A 15308-nucleotide genomic window follows, 5' to 3' on the forward strand; every position below is an offset into this window, starting at 1 on the left:
AAAACTAAGAGACAGAATGTCAATTAATTTGAGTGCAAGAATTCCCTGGGCCGGCGGCTCGGGAAGGCAGGAGCTGCCCAGATGGCAGTGTCAGGAGGAAATGGATTTCTCTGCACAGACCCAGGAGCTTGAAACCCTCCTCATTTCCATTTGCTCAAAGATTCTGCTCGGTGCAGAGCAATTTGGGCTGGGTGAGCGCTGAGTTACAGCAGGAATTGATGCCCTGACAGAGAAGAAAACTCCCCATGAACAAAGCCAGGATGGGACGGGGAGTTCTGGGAGGTGAACGGAGTCATCCATCAGGAGTGGGAGCTGCTCCCAGCAAAGCCATCCCCTCCTGCTGCTGCCCATGCTGCCCACAGTGCCCACAGTGCCAGCACTGCCCACAGTGCCCACAGTGCCCACAGTGCCCACACTGCCAGCACTGCCCACAGTGCCCACAGTGCCCACAGTGCCCACACTGCCCACACTGCCCACACTGCCCACAGTGCCCACACTGCCCACACTGCCCACAGTGCCAGCACTGCCCAAAGGAGGGGACACTGGGGTGGCACAGAGGAACCTGCTTGGCTTCACTTTGATTTGATCTCTGGCAGGATTTTGGCTGGGGCCATGGAGGAGCTCACAAATAATGCCCAGCTCCCTCCCTGGTAATTGCTCATCTGGGACTCACACCCCGAGCTCATTTAATGTGCCCCTGCCCTGTCTGTGCACCCAGAGCAGGCCCAGGGATGCTGTTTGATCTGGGCAGTCCATCACAGTGGCAGCAGAGCCCTTGTCAGTCTGTCCTTCCAGCCCCATCTCCTCCCATGCAGCTGCCACAGAACTGCCCAAGGATCTCTCGTGGCCTGAGCCATCCCTTGCTGTTTGCACAAATGTAGGGCAAATGAGAATTAAGTGGGAGTGGGGCTGCCTGTGGCTCTTTCTGCATCCCCTTGTGATGCTGTGTGGAAGGAAATTGCAGCTGATGGCCACAAGCTCAGGGAAAGGTTTCTGCAGATGTTTCATGGAAATCCTGACAAAAAGCCCCATGGAACACGTGCCATCCCACACACTGCTCCCCAGGCACAGCCTGCTCTCCATCAGCTTTCCTCCTCCTGATTTCAAAGCTGCTTTTCTCTTGCTGCACTGAAGTACTGAGAGTTTTCACTCCTGTAAAACACTCCTGCTCCTTGTTTAGGCCCTCCAAGGCTGGTGGAAAAAATTTAATTAAAAGCTGCTCTGCTTTTATGTCCAACATGCTTCAAGTGGCAATACATCTTTTTGATGCTGGAATTGCCTGCCTGGAATTTCTGACACCCTCCCAGCAGCTGGTGCAAGGCAGCCCTGGAATTAGAGCAGGAGCTGGATGGAAACCGCCTGGTGCGGCCACAAACCCCTCTGCATCTCTGCCTGTGCTGCCAATTATAGCGTGGCTGGATTCCAGCTGATGGCCTGGGAAACGAGGCTGGAGATGAGGGGAAAGTGCTGAAACCTTCCCAGGCAGCTCCTCACGGGCAGCTCGCTGCCTTGTGCCACCCTCAGCTCATTCCGTGGCGCTGGAAATGCCTCAGATACAGGACTGATCAGGTGCAGGACTGATCCCTGCATGGGATCAATCCCTCACGGGCAGCTCACTGCCCTCTGCCACCTGCAATTCATTCCGTGGCGCTGGAAATGCCTCAGATACAGGACTGATCAGGTGCAGGACTGATCCCTGCATGGGATCAATCCCTCACGGGCAGCTCACTGCCCTCTGCCACCCTCAGCTCATTCTGTGGCACTGGAAATGCCTCAGATACAGGACTGATCAGGTGCAGGACTGATCCCTGCATGGGATCAATCCCTCACGGGCAGCTCACTGCCCTCTGCCACCCTCAGCTCATTCCGTGGCACTGGAAATGCCTCAGATACAGGACTGATCAGGTGCAGGACTGATCCCTGCAGAGCAGAGCAGAGGGCTCATGGACGAGGAGGAATCTCCTCCCGGGTTCACATCCCTTTGCCCTCAGCCTTGGCATGCACACAGGGGGCTGCTGGAGCTCCTGGGCTGCAGAACCCCCTGTGGGGCAGCTTTATAAACCCAGGCTTTATCCTGTCGCAGACATCTTCTATGGAAAAGCCTTTCCTTAGGGTTTTTCCTCCTGAGAAGCTGAGAGACCTCAGGAACAAAATGCAAACAATGGTTATCTGCTGCTGTGGAATGCAACAGGTGCATCTGTGATTGGTCTCATGTGGTTGTTTCTCATTAATGGCCAATCACACTCAGCTGGCTTGGAATCTGTGTCCCAGTCACAAACCTTTGTTACCATTCCTTCCTAATCTATTCTTAGCTAGCCTTCTGAGGAAACCTTTTATTCTATTTTTTTTAGTACAGTTTTAATGTAATATATATGATAAAATAATAAATCAAGCCTTCTGAAACCTGGAGTCGGATCCTCATCTCTTCCCCAATCAGAAAACCCCTGTGAACACGGTCACATTGTCCCCCTGCCCTCATGGAGAGCCAGAAGGGGTTTGGGGGTTCCTTTGGGATCCCTTGTGGCTGCTTCACCTTCTGAGCCAGGGCAGGACCCAGCACATCCTGGCCATGGCCAAAGAAATTGCATTTTCCCTCTCCTTCATCAAATGAAATGTTAATGGCAGGCTGCAAAATGGATTCTTTGTCCTTTTGTCCAGCCAGCCTGCACAGCCCCAAAGCTCCTTCCCCTTTCTGGGTCTGTGGGTTTTTCCAGGAGCCCCAGAATCCCCCCAGCCATCAGATGCCATTACAGGTAGAAACACTGTCAGGCTGTGTACAGGAATATAGGCATTCGAGATTAGAAACTACTTAATAAATTCAGAGCAACGCTTTGTGACATTTCCCACAAGACTTTAGTGCTGTTTACAAATTCTGAAGAACACCCCGAGTCATTTCTGGCACAGAGTTATGATTTATTTCAAAGCAAAATGGGTCGGAGTGTGTGGGTCTGTGCTTAATGCAGAAAGGGATTTGAAAATGAAAAGTCAACTGGCATGAAAGATTGCTGGGCAAATGTAAAAGCAGCAAAGCGTGTGGGTGGTCTCTGAGCATGTAATAGGATATTTGTAAGGGAAAGAAACATGCAGAATTCTAAGCTCTAATAAAACAGTTCCTTTCTACTCAGTCAATAACGTAACAGTCATTTTCCAAGGCAAATTGCCTGCACAGTCCCTTTTCTCGAGGAAAGAGTGGCACAAATGGGACAAGGATGGGAAATGGATGCGAAAGCAGCTGGGCACAGGTGTGGGGGGACCCTTCCCCAGGCTGGCTCTGTCCCTCTGTCCCTCACAGGGGTGATTTCCTCCACACCTTTATTAGCATGCACATCAGCTCCCATGGAGAAGATTGCACATTCATGGGGGGCTCTGTGCATTTTTAACTTTTAGGAAATAAACCAATTTCAGTAGGAAGAAAATGTAACAGCTGTCAGGTGTTCTGGACTCGAGTCAGGCAATAAAAACCAGCACAAAGATTGATGGAATCACAGAATCGTGGGATCTTAGGCCAAACCTGTGAGATGGCAGGGCCTGCCCTGCATCCATTCCTGCGCCAGAGCAGCTGCTCTGCCCTCTGTGCCATGGACCAAACTCCTGCACAGGGATTCAGCCTTGGGGCACTGCAGAGGCACGAATTGGCTCCAGGTTCTCTTTTCTGTGAAGGAAAAAGGAAGAGAGTTTGAAAGGCTCTGCCATTATCCTCCAGGACAATAACACAATAATTAAAATCACTTTACACAGCCCATTTTCCTTCCAGATGTGGGAGACTATAATAGTGGGAATAACAAGTGCCAGGACCCTTTTCTTCTCCCCCAGAAGATCCTCACAAGTGACAGGGACTTGAAAGCTCAGAGCTGGCTCTCAGGGAGAAGATGAAATGCTGCTCAGAATATGGATTTTGGTGCCAGCTGGGAATTACAGCCCTGATCCATCCTCCTCTGTCACTGGAGTCTGTGTTGCTCTGTGGGCTAAATGGAAGTGAATACAGTTACTTTCCCTGTCTTGGGGGAAAAAATGACATTCCATTTTGTCTCCAAAAAATACACATTATTTAACTTATAAAATATTTAATCTGTGTAATTAATCCTCTCATGACAGCGCTTTGCACATTTTTCTGGCAATCCATACTTTGAATGGCCTATAGTTATAGCTAACTTTGTTTCCTTTTTCTCATGAAATTAATCAAAGGCTTGTACTCTAAATTATTCAGGAACTGAATGAAGCCTGCTTTCTATGGCTTGTAGCGAGAAAGCTCCTATTCCTTTCATGCGCCAGCAGTACAGAAATTCCATTTTCCCGAGGGGAGGATGGGGAGCAGGGCGACCCCCGGCTGTGGGTGGCTCTGAGCTGGGCTCGGTGCCCTCGGTGCCCCTGCAGGTCCCACCCCAGGACCCTCCCAGGTCCCGCAGAGCTCAGCTCGTGCCTTGTCTGGCTTCCACTCCATCACCCCCAGCTTCACCCCTTATCCCCAAGGAAAGCTTGGCAACTGCTCGCAGGTGATCAAAAACCTCCTGTTTTTCTGAAACTGCTGTGAGAAATACAGTTTCTGATTGGGGGCAGTGAATAACCTAGGAATACAGGAGTGCTTAGGCTCTTTCAGCTGCTGCTGAATCAATCTACGAGTGGGCAAGCATGAAAAGGCTCATTGCCCTTGTTCAAGCAGGATTTGCTTTAAAGAAAACCAGCAACCAAAAAAAACCAAACTCAAAATCCCCAGGGATCAGCTCCAGTCAGAACAAGGAGTGCATGGAGTTACTTCTTTCTTTAAGCACCCAAATATTGGGGTCTTAATGTGGTCTGTGTTACAGGGGAGCTCAGCAATTCCCCAGCTTGGGGATTTGGTGCAGCTCTGGGCTGAGCAGGGTGAATTTCCCTGCACAGGTGAGGGGGGCTCTGGGTACCGTGTGCCCAGCCCTGCCCTTGGCTCTGCCTTCCCCCAGGTGTTCCCCTCACCTGCCCAGCCCTCCCTGCCCTGTGCACGCTGCTCTCCTCCCACCCTCCCCTTCCTCTCTCTTTTTTGGGGCATTTCAGAGCATTTCCTCAGCGTTTGGTCCCAGAGGCGCTCAGGGCTGGCCAGAGCCCGGCTCTGCTGCAGGAGCTGAGCCCAGGCTTGGCAGGGTTTGAAGTGCTTTATCAACCCCTGCTCCTCTCAGCTCCACCGTGTGCAGAAGGCTCTGGCTGGATTCAGAGTTCAGCCCCTTTGAAGTTTTCACCTTCAGGCTAATTTTTTTCAGCAGAGAATTTTCTCTATCACCACTTGTGGAGGAGTCACACGGAGCGTCTCACTGCGAGGGGGCTGCTGTGCCACTGAGCTGCATGTGAATTTCCTGAGATCCTCTTCTTTTTCTTAGCAAAAATATTTCTTCTTTCTCTATTGCAGCCCCCTGGGAGTGCTCCTTCCCCTCTGGCTCCTGCCCAGCTCCACTCAGGCTCCAGTGACTCCATGGAGCAACAGCAGTGAGAGCTCTGGAGGGGAGGATTTGTGACAGAACATCCCCATCCTGACCTGCCCTGGCTCTGGAGGGGCTTTGGGGACTGGCAGAATGTCACCATCCCCAGCTGCTGTCACACAGGCCCTGGGAGCCCCTTGGAGCTCACAGTGTGTCCCCTCCAGACTGACAATTCTCAAGGAAGGAAATCACCAGCACTGGGCACTGGGAGGAGACCCAAAGGGGGCTGACAGCTCATTAACTGTGCCCACGAACATGTCCTCATCTGCCCTTTCCTCTTCAGGCTTCACTTTGGAACTCTGCCACCAAATAAAGTGGGAAACTGCATTTTCTGATGGAAAATGCCCCTGGTGGCAGGGGAAGGGGGGATGTCTGATGGACCCCAATTCCAGGGAGCAGAGGGATGGAACAGAAATGCTGGAAACCATTCCCAGGGTGCAGAGGGAAGGAACAGACACAGAAATGCTGGAAACCATTCCCAGGGAGCAGAGGGAAGGAACAGCCACAGAAATGCTGGACCCCATTCCCAGGGAGCAGAAGGAAGGAACAGCCACAGTTCCAGTAAGAAAACCTGAAGGGGAAGCACAAAGCCCCAGCCCTGCTTTGGGAGCCAGCAGCTGCTTTGGCAGAGCGCAGCAAGGCTTCCATCTCCTGTGCTGTTAATCAGCCCTGAGATTCTCAGGGAAAGAAAAAGCAATAAAAATAATTAAAAACCCAACAGCAAAGCCTTGGTTCAATCACAGCCTGCTGCACCACAAATCTCAGTTCACAGAGCTTTGCAGGGCCCTGTCCTCATGCATCAAAGCCTCCAGTGCAGCACCCTGGTCCAGATACAGGAAGTCTTCTAATGATCAGCCCAGCATTAGGAGCATCATTGTTAATCAGGTTTTATGGATTTATGAAACAAATATACACACTTGTCTTGTTTAATATTATTTTCCGCTCAGAACTTTGGTTTAATAAGATGCCCTGAAATTATACCATTCATAAATAATGCAAGTAATAAAACCTTTCTCTTATTCCCTGGTGCACACAAACACAAGATTAAATGTGGATTTAACAAAAAAAAAAAAAAGGTAGAACTTTGGTTTAAAAAACAAAAAGCAAGTGCTAAGTGCCAGCTACTCAGAGAGGAGGAAGCCAGTGCAGCTCCCAGGCTCCAAGGCACAAATGAGAATTGATTTTTGAGGAGAGAAATCATGGCCTTGATTTGGTGGTCAGATTTATATGACTGGGTTGATGTATTTGGTTGGTGTGGACAGGGCATGGATGTGTGATCCAAGTGGCAAAGGAAGCACAGACAACGCTGCTGCAGGAGCTGCAGGAGCTGCAGGAACCGCTGCAGGAGTGCAGGAGCCGTTGCAGGAGTTGCTGCTGCAGGAGCTGCTGCAGACAGGTGGAGCTGGATGCCCGGCTCTGGAGCTGTGCTAAACCTGCCAGAGCCTCAGTTCATTTGCTATGCATCTTCTGCATAATTCATTGCCCACAGACTGCTGAAAATCAGGAACAATAAATAAATAAAGCAGCAAAATTAGAATTTTTGGGCTGGCTCTCACACGGCAGAACACATCTCAAAGAAAACCATGGTCTCCCTCTGCTGAATTTGGCCAAAACCTAACCATGGGCAGCCCAGTAGGACACAACTGCCTTTTCCTTTCCAATTGGAAGCATCCAAGTGGTTTTAGTGCTCAGCAGCCTGGGCCTGACGGGGAGAAGGGATGACAGGGGTGTGTGCCCTGTGGGGCGCTCTGCATGCTCTGAGCCCCCTGTGGCAGCAGGGGCAGAAACCCCTCGAGCTCCCTGCAGCCCCATCTCTGCCCCTGCCCCTCCCTGCCGCAGCTCCCCAGCGCTTCCCGTGCTTTCTCCAGCCGTTCCAGCTCCTGGGCCGCGAGCCCCGTGTGCCCTGCTCACACACACAGCACACAGGGGCAGCCTGCAGGGGGAGCTGCCTCCTCCCGGGGCAGGGCTGGCGCTGGGGGCAGCTCCTGTGGCAGCCACGTGCAGGTAATGGATAATTCCCAGCGCCAGGGGCAGCAGACGTGTGCTGGAGCCCTTTGCTGTGGGAGCTGATAAAGGTTCAGGTAAAGGCTCAGGTAAAGGATGCTGTTCCCAATGCCAGCAGATGTGTGCTGGAGCCCTTTCCTATGGGAGCTGATAAAGGTTCAGGTAAAGGTTCAGGTAAAGGCTCAGGTAGAGGATGCTGTTCCCAATGCCAGCAGATGTGTGCTGGAGCCCTCCCTGTGGAAGCTGGTTTATAAAAGCTCAGGTAAAGGCTGCTGATTGCAGCACCAGGAACAGCAGGTGTGGGCTGGAGCCCTCCCCGTGCCCACCCAGGAGCCTCGGGCACCATTGCTCCTCCCTTGCCATGTGTTTTGGCTCCTGCAAGCACGGAATATTTGCAAAGCATTCGGCATTTGTTGGAATACTCTCTCTGGATCAAAGCTCAATATTTCTTGGCTTCCCCACACTCTCTGAGCCGCCTTCTGCTCGCTGTTATGTATTTGCCTTTCTCTCCTAGGCTGTTAATGGATGTGAACAGCTTTTGTTTATTGCTTGGGCTTCTCTTCCCGGAGAAGGGCAGCAGGGCTGGGAAGGGGCTGGGGGAGCTGAAGGGGCTCAGCCCGGAGCAAAGGGGGCTCGGGGGGCCCTGGTGGCTCTGCAGAACTCCCTGACAGAGGGAATAGCCCCAGGTCGGGCTCTGCTCCGGGGAACAGGGACAGGAGCAGAGGGAACGGCCCCAGGCTGGGCCAGGGCAGCTCAGGGTGAATAACAGAGAAAAATTTTTGAGGAAAAATGATGTGATCTTGCCAGAAGCTGCCAGTTCTTCTTATTGAATTTAGAATCAATAGTGCATCAAGTGGCTTGGGATGTTATTAATCAGAAAGTTGGCACGGAGGGCCAGGAGGCAATAACAGCACAGCGTGCCCACTCCTTTCTGGTGGAGCTGCTGTTCATGGCTCCAGGCAGTGCTAATTACTCCTTGGGACCTCATCTGCAGCTCCTTCCAGACAAGGCACTGCCCTGGCAGAGCTCAGCTGCTCCTGGCTCCGTCCCTGTTATTGTGACCCACGGCAGAACCTTCCATCGCCTTCCCTCCAGCCCAGGGGGAGCAGAGGCAAAACTGGGGGAAAGGCGCAATAATTTCATGCCTAAAAACACTAAAAAAATATGGGACATCCTGCCAGTGCAGGGCAATGAGTTCCTGCTATTCAAAGCATTAAAACCCCCTCGCCCACCTCTCCCTGGCACTCCATCCCAGCTCCCTCAGTGCAGCAGTGTCTCACCAGCAGCCCCCTGTCTGCAGCTTTATTAACAGGGACGATGCTCAGCCCTCAGAAGCTTTTCCATGGTCTATTTTCAAAGATTTGAAACCTCTTTTTTCCTTTTTTTTTTTTTTTCACTTGCCTTTTATAAAAACCTCTGTGTTTGCAGGACCTGCTCAGGGTCAACAGATTTAGTGTATCTCTATAAAAATAACAGGGAATTTCTGAGCCTCGGTGCTCGTGGCCCACACAGCACACCAGGGAAAGGAAAATAACTTGAAAAGTATTAGAACACACTTTAATAAGCTCAGGTCTCCTGGCTGTGACCCTGGAACTGTGTTTATCTTTGGGCTTGTCTCAGCAATCGCTGCTGCACCACCACCTCAGGATAAGCACGAGTGCATGAATTTACAGCTGCAAATCCCATTTCTCTGCATGTAATCCACTGGTTTTCCATGGAAAAAAGGTCTGAGATGCTGCACCTGTCCTGCTCTGGCAGAGAGGGGATTATGTTCTTACACAATTATTGTATGGTTGTGTCTAATTGGATTTCCAATGCCGTTTATTTCGTCATGAGTATAACCAGGAAGTAACCTCCAGCTGAATTCATTAATCCTAATGGGTTATTAAATTAGTGATTAATAAACACCAAAGGGAACAGAGGCAAAATAACTGCTGCCCCCACTGAAGGGAGTGCAGGGCACATAACTGATGGATCTTCTCCCAGATCTTCCTTCCAGACCTCACATATCTCTCCAGAGCTGGGCTGTCATCAAAAGACCTCTAATTTATCAAATTATTGCTTTCCTGCAGCCCTCCTGCTCTCCTGGGGTAACCTCTGGGCTCCTCCCTGGTTTCCCTTCATTTTGGGGGTAAAACGTGGATGCTGTGCCATCAAAGCCCAGGCAGCAGCTTCACCTGCTCTGTAAAAGGCAGCTCCAGGGCTTACCTTGGGTTTACCCAGCAAGGTTACAGCCCAGGAGCTGCACCAGCCAAACCAGCACATTCAGACTGTGATCCTGTGAAACACACAGCCCCATTAAACCTTTAATTTACAGCTAATAACAGATTAGTGACCTTTCTGTCTGTAGATAGATGGAATGAGCCAAGAGGGGCTGTTTGCAGCACTCAGGACTCTGTCAGTCACACAACCTTCCCAAACAAGGTCTGTGCCACCAAGGGTTAATGAAGTTCTCAGCTGAGCATCCCTTGTAATAATTTCTGGTCATTTAGTGAGATCAGATTTACAAATTACTAAACCCTGCTAATAATTGCTCTGAGTGGACATTAATTAGCATTGAGTCATCATGAGATTCTCCCTGCACCCCCTTGCTCACCCAGAGATTTTCTGCTGTGGATTGGTTGTGGGGAATTTTTTCTCTCTTTAGCAAGCTGCAAAATGTCTCAGCACACTTTGGGCATATCCTCCTGTTAACTTCTCATGCACACATTTAATTTTTGTGGGGTCTCTCATTCAGCCTCTGGGACTGACGCACAGGTCTCTGCAATCCTTTCCATCCTGGCTCATTGCACACGTGGAAATGGGGCCTCAACACAACATGTTATGGCAAAGTTTCCCCTTTCTGCTTCAGGAATGAATTACATTGCAGGGAGCTATATTTGGAGCTCTCCATCCTGTGCCTTTTGATGTTTTATACATTTGTCTGAGCTGCCTGTCTGCCGGTTGAGCTGGCTTGAAGTTATCAAAATTTTATCATTTTTTGAGCAGAAAAACACTTTTCTCCAGCCCCCCTCTCCTCCAATTCCAGCGTTTTCCCCCAGGCTGCTGGGCCCAGCTCCCACCCGTGCCGGTTCAGGATTGTTTGCTTGGGATCAGCTCCTGCCTCTGCCCCAGCTGGGGAGGGCTCGGATGGGAGAGGGGGCAGTGATGGTGCTCTGAGCTCCTGCACAGCCCAATCCACAGAGCTGCTGCACAGGGAGATCCTGACACAGCCCCATCCATCCAGAGAGCTCCAGACACAGCCCCAATCCACAGAGCTGCTGCACAGGGAGATCCTGACACAGCCCCAGCATCCACAGGGCTCCAGACACAGCCCCATCCATCCAGAGAGCTCCAGAGAGCTCCTGACACAGCCCCATCCATCCACAGAGCTGCAGACACAGCCCCATCCATCCAGAGAGCTCCAGACACAGCCCCAGCATCCACAGAGCTCCAGAGAGCTCCTGCACAGCCCAATCCACAGAGCTCCTGACACAGCCCCATCCATCCACAGGGCTCCACAGAGCTCCTGACACAGGAGAGCTCCTGCACAGCCCCATCCAGAGAGCAGGCCTTCTGAGAAAACCTTTCCTTCTATTCTTTTAGTATAGTTTTAATGTAATATATATCATAAAAATAACCAAGCCTTCTGAAACATGGAGTCAGATCCTCGTCTCTTCCCTCATCCAAGAACCCTGTGAGCACGGTCACATAAATCCTTCCCTGGCAGGGTGGGCAGCCCTGGCACAGGTGCCCAGAGCAGCTGGGGCTGCCCTGCATCCCTGCAGTGCCCAGGGCCAGGCTGGACAGGGCTGGACAGGGCTTGGATCCACCTGGGACAGTGGAGGGGTCCCTGCCATGGCAGGGGGACCCTGGGTGGGCTCTGGGCTCCCTCCCCACCCAAAGCACTCTGTGATTCTGAGGTGCCATGAACAGCCCTGGCTCCAGGCTGGCTCAGGAGGGCTCCACCACCCCCAGGACCTCTCAGCCCCCAGCCCTGCCTGGGCTGGCCCTGCCTCTGCCCCAGCCCTGCAGCTCTGCGCCTCAGAGTGGCCAATAAAGGTGCAATTAAATGGAGACACCAGAGGAAAGAAGATAAATTGTGGCCGTGCATTTATATAGCACATTTCATCCCAAACCATCGAGTTAAGTGATTGATATACAAATTACTTTTTGAGAGATCACTCTGCTCTCTCCATGCCTGACGTGCAGATATATATAAAATGTAATCATTATTTTTTAAAGCAAACTTACTTATTAATGCAAACCCTACAATTGGGGTGAGCTCTTCTGGGCAAAGATGAATCAGAAGTGACAAAACTGCACCATCTCATGAGGAGCACACTTAAGGATGAATGGAATAATTCAGATACTTGGATCCCTCCAACACAGCCAGTTCAAAGCCAAACAGAAAATGCCTCTCTTCTCCAAGGATTCAAAACAGAGTTTGCTAAAATGTAATTAAGCACAAAGTCCCTTGAAATCAATCACTTCCAGAAACCAATACCCACCTTGCTGATTAGACAGTGGCTAAGCCAGGGGCAATTAATGCATTAGTATGAAAATTGTTAACTGTGAGAGCAACCAGCTTGGATGGGATAATTGCTCTGAGAAAGAATACTTGATGGTGAATATCAGAAATAGTGATGTCTTTGGGAGAGGGGAAGCTGCTATGTTAACAGCAGCTAATTAAAAGTGACCTAATTCTCATTAATAATCTTTTTGATTGGATACAAGCTTGAATCTGGGAGGGTAATTGGGACCATGCTCACATGCCACCCCAGCTGAGGCAGCTGGGAATGTTTCTGCTTTGTCTCAGGGGGCAGAGATGCTCCTGTCCCCTCTCATGGCAGGGGAAGATGCTGTGGGTCACACAGGTGAGGCTCTGCCTCCTCAATAAATCATTTTTCAGCTGTCCCAGGGCAGCTCCATCCCTGCCCAGCAGCTCTGGTTTGCTCTGAGGATGGGTGGTTGTAACTTGGTGTGACCCTGCAGATGTGGCAGCCAAAATCCGCCCAGAAACCAGAAACCACCCAGGGAAATGCAATCCATTCAAATCCAACCCTGTTCAACCCCTCTGAGCCACGTGTGATGTTTCTACATCCTCAAACTTGTGTTTGCTCAGTGTGGCTGAGAGAAAATGCCAGGAAAAAATGTTTGGTTTCCATACTCCTGCAGTTAATGACCAATCTTCCACAGACCATAATAGCTTTAAGCATTAGCTTCATAATTAAGTCTTTATTCCGTGATGCTGTTTGCTCAGCACACGCTGGGCTCTGACAGCCCGTGGCCGGGAGTGATTTGTGCCACAGGGATGATGCTGAGCTCTGACAGCGCCAGGGATCCCATCCAGCCCTGCCCTGGGAGCCCTTCCCTGTGTGCTGCCCTGCAGCTCTGCTGCACTGGTGCTGCTGCACTGGGGTCAGTGCAGGGCTGTGGCTGCTGGCTGCACCCAGCCACGCAAAACACACATTCCAGCCTCTCCCCAGCCACGCAAAACACACATTCCAGCCTCTCCCCAGCCACACAAAACACACATTCCAGCCTCTCCCCAGCCCTGCAAACAGATTTTCCTCCACACAAATCAGAGCCAAAAAGCAGCTTTGAATCAAGATCTGTGGATGAAGGTGTGGGTGATGCACTGGGCCACCAATCTCCATCCCAGAAGGGAGCAAGGGCTGCAGTCACTCACATCCCACAGGGGGTGAGAGGTGATTAATTCCCAATCAGGGAGTTAATCACTAATTGAGCATTACACCAGTGCCTCAATGCCTGAACAATTAACGACAGGAAAACAACCACAAATAATGTATTGACCAAAAACGTCAAAGTTATTTGTGTAAATTATTGGCAATAAATAATTTGACCAGCCACTATGAACTCCTTTGCTAATTTCACAGAATCACAGAATATCCTGAGCTGGAAGGGACCCCAAGGATCATCCAATCCCAGGACACCCCAAAATCCCACTCTGGACCTCATTGGCTTCACACCATTTCAAAGGGGATCCAAAGTAGCATAAAGTTCTTGTGGCAGTGGAGGAGCAGAGTGAATAATAAGGTATTTACATTGCCTTATTCTGCTCGAGATAAAGCCCAGCTTTAAATCCCTTAACTCTTTTTGACAACAAATTAGTTTCAGATCAAGGGCTCCTGCTCTGTCTCAGAATATGACTCTCACTTCCAAATTATTCATCTCGCCAGAAGCTGTTGCTAACAAAAAAAAAAGAAAAAGAAAAGAAAAAAAAAAGGCAATTTTTTAATGGTTTGTATAATGTCTTGTTCACTTTCGGTTTTCTTCATAGAAAATTCCCTTTGTCACTCCCTGCCAGAGAGTAAACTCTTCTGTCACATTAATTGAGCAAGGCAGCCCCGGCTGTTGGTGGAAGCTCTGTGGGTGTTTTATGAGCTCAGAACTCAGCATCCATCCCTTCCCCTGAGCTGCAGGCTGGACAGGGGCAATCCCAGCCTCAGAAACCACGGCCCAAAAGTGCCCAAAATCAGAGATTGCAGTCGGGATACTGGGGCTGGCCTGGCAGAGAGGGATTTCAGTGTTTTCATTGCTCTGAGAGAGAAAGGGAACCGCAAAACCCCAGGCCCGGGGAACAGCACATTCCCAGAGGCTGAAGAAGGAACATTACACACTTCAGGGACAATAAGGATATTTCCTCCCTGTTAATTGTGTGCTGCTTGGCTAGTTATTGATTAGCTTTTTTATTTTTGCAGAGTTGCTATTTGTTTTTCTTTGCAATATATTGGCTTCTCGAGGCTTTTAATCAACTGTAATTGATTGTGATTAGCTCTAGGTGCCCTCCAGCCTGCCTGGCTCATTCCAGGTGCCCCGAGCAGGGGTTGCCTTGCTCTGTGTGTGTGTGCAGAGATTCCTGCATCCCCTCTGTGTGTGTAGGAGATTCCTGCATCCCCTCTGTGTGTGTGCAGGAGATTCCTGCATCCCCTCTGTGTGTGTGTGCAGGAAATTCCTGCATCCCCTCTGTGTGTGTGTGTGTGTGTGTGTGTGTGTGTGTAGATTCCTGCATCCCCTGTGTGTGTGTGCAGAGATTCCTGCATCCCCTCTGTGTGTGTGCAGGAGATTCCTGCATCCCCTCTGTGTGTGTGTGCAGAGATTCCTGCATCCCCTCTGTGTGTGTGCAGAGATTCCTGCATGCCCTCTGTGTGTGTGCAGGAAATTCCTGCATCCCCTGCGTGGCTCCTTCCCCCAGCCAAGCCCAGCCTTTGGCACAAGGGACATTTCCAAGCACAGCAGCAGAAATTCAGGCATTTCTTCTGAAAACCCCCACTTGTCCTCCGCTCCTTGCAGAGCTCACATTGGCACCCCAGCCTCCCTCTCCACGTTTTTGGGAGTTCTCAGTGAAAGTCCCTCCTTGCTGAACGTGGATGTTCCAGCAGGTTGCAGCTGGAGCAAGGCTGGGACATTTCTTCTGTTGACTCAATGATTAATTATACCCAGTGGAAAATTATCCCACAGGCACAACAAGCATCCAGGTTTCTCTTCTGTTTGTTTTGGTACTGCAGCTGCGACTTTTCATGGTACAAAAACACATCCCTGCTGAAATTCAGATCTCAGTGCTCCTGGGCACTCAAAGTCAAAACCAAAGCCTTGAAGCTCATGAATATCACAAGGACAGAGAAAGTCTCCCATCCTCAATGAGTGCATAACTCTCTCTGAGCCAAATTGCCTGTGTAGGACGTCCCTCACTACTGTACCACCAATGGAAGCCTATTTTTGTACAGCTTTAGGTCTTGGAGACAATCCAGAGGCAGCCTTACAATCCTTGCTGACTCCAGGCTGACTCACACCCTTAACTCACACATGCCATTGTCTTTATTCAGATTTCCCCCTTACACTGCAGGCATCTGA

The sequence above is a fragment of the Zonotrichia leucophrys genome, chromosome 26 (genome assembly GCF_028769735.1).
Source record: "Zonotrichia leucophrys gambelii isolate GWCS_2022_RI chromosome 26, RI_Zleu_2.0, whole genome shotgun sequence".
Classification (NCBI taxonomy): domain Eukaryota; kingdom Metazoa; phylum Chordata; class Aves; order Passeriformes; family Passerellidae; genus Zonotrichia; species Zonotrichia leucophrys.